Source organism: Astatotilapia calliptera, chromosome 9 (genome assembly GCF_964374335.1).
Source record: "Astatotilapia calliptera chromosome 9, fAstCal68.1, whole genome shotgun sequence".
NCBI classification, from domain to species: domain Eukaryota; kingdom Metazoa; phylum Chordata; class Actinopteri; order Cichliformes; family Cichlidae; genus Astatotilapia; species Astatotilapia calliptera.
Window position 1 is genome coordinate 10,339,003 of NC_137430.1, and position 2,051 is coordinate 10,341,053.

A 2,051-nucleotide genomic window follows, 5' to 3' on the forward strand; every position below is an offset into this window, starting at 1 on the left:
ATATTTGCTTACTCTGTATGCTCAAATGTGGCCCGTTATAGCCAACAGAAAAAAAGCGGAGGCCCGAAAAACAGGTGGGGGTCCTCCACCACCACCACTCACAGAGGCTGAGCAGTTGGCCCTCAGCCAAAACAGTGGGCGCCCTGTGGCCGAAGGCATCTCTGCGGGGACATCCTCTGAGGCAATAACCCCGCAAGACACAAGTGCCTACATAAGGGGTAAATTCAAAATAATACATGATGGGCATACATCCTTTCTTCACAGTCACCTTTGCAGTGCGACACATTCATTTGATAAACTCTTTACCATAATGAATTATTTTGTAGTGAAGTTATTTTCCGACTGATTTTGCCTTCCCTCAGTCTTGGTTGTCTTTGAGAGCATAATGACAATGAAGTGTAAGGTGATTGGTATGTTTGTTAATTGCCATTTGGTCCCTTGTAAGTTATAAGTGACCTGTATAAACCTCATATTCTATCAGTTGATGGTGATGGTGTACTGCATCTGGTGCAGCCTCCTGTTGAGCCAGACCAACATGCAGTTGTGAGTAATACTCCACAGATTATATGAGTGTACAGTAGAACTGCAATTTTGTTTATTTCTTTACTACAGGAAAATAATGAAGAAACATTGACAGCTGTTACAGAGGAGGAAGCAACAGAGACACTTTATGAGGTTTACATCTTTTAATACTTTGTGTACAGGAAATACAGGCGACCAATAAAGCCAGTTGAACAAAACATCTGTTTATTCTTCTTTCAACATGTTGAGGTGATGGGTCAAAAGAAATGATTGTGACATATGGTGTCTCTGACTGCACTTCCATCTTGTATGTCCGTGGGAGGGTCAGGATGTTCATGGTTTGGATCACTGCTGATGTTTGGTTCAGAAGGACAGTGTTCTCCTCTAATTGTGGCAATGTTGTGAAGAATCACACATGCCACAATAATGTCACATGCCCTTTCTGGGGTGACCCTGAGTCTTTGCAGGCACTGGTCATTTCAATTCTGGCTCTTGTCCTGCAATGAGCCAGATTATATCGCTGCTGTGGGCCCGGTTCAGGGTCAGGGTAAGGGGTAAGCAAATAGGGTAAACATGGATACCCCCTATCACCAAGCAAGTAGCCAGTGAACTCTCCTAAGACAGAAGGGTACACTTCAGTTCAAATGTCCCTGAAGCAATTGGTCTTTATATATTTTAAAGTATTCTCAACTCACCATGTCCAAATTTTGTGCTCAGTGTACATTCACGGAATATTTGTGAGTCATGGACAGAGCCTGGCCACTTGGCTTCCACATTTGTGATAATGTTGGCAGCATCACATATGATCTTCACAGTGCAGAGAACACAAATTAGCATCCATTACTATGATGAAATAATTTGTTAGTTTGAAATGCTACAGGGAACTATGTACCTGTACATTAATGCTGTGGAAAGACTTCCTGTTCACATAGTCTCCTTCATTTACTGAAGGAGCAATGATTGGAACGTGAGTGCCATCTATACAGCCAATCACGCCTGGGAACCCTGAAAATAAATGTAAAATTTAAGTAGTAGTTCAAGTATCACCACATCATAAATTAAGTTTTGGTCATCCTGATACCTACAACTTTGTGGCATCCCTCTTTGATAAATCTTGTGGGTCTATGACCGGGGAACACCACAAACGAGTACAGGAGACGTTTCAGTGCAACTGTAACATTCCTGACTGCCCGACAGACGGTAGCCTTGGAAACGTGCTCAGCGTCACCAATATTATACAGAAAGCTCCCGTTTGCAAAAAAACGAAGTGCAATACAAATAATATGTACAGAACTGAGAGGATGTCCGCGATGTGTCACATGCGTAATATATGGCCTGAGGATGTTATTCAAATAACTTATAGATTGTGCTGAGAAACGGCAACGTTCGCACAGACAATCATCAGGAAATGATAAAATGTCCAAACGCGCTCTAATCACTCTCTCCCGGCGGAGAGCTCTGCGGAGAATTTGGGCTTCATGATCTACTGGCTCTTCAAGGAAGGAGCACGCCATGTCCGACACTTCCTA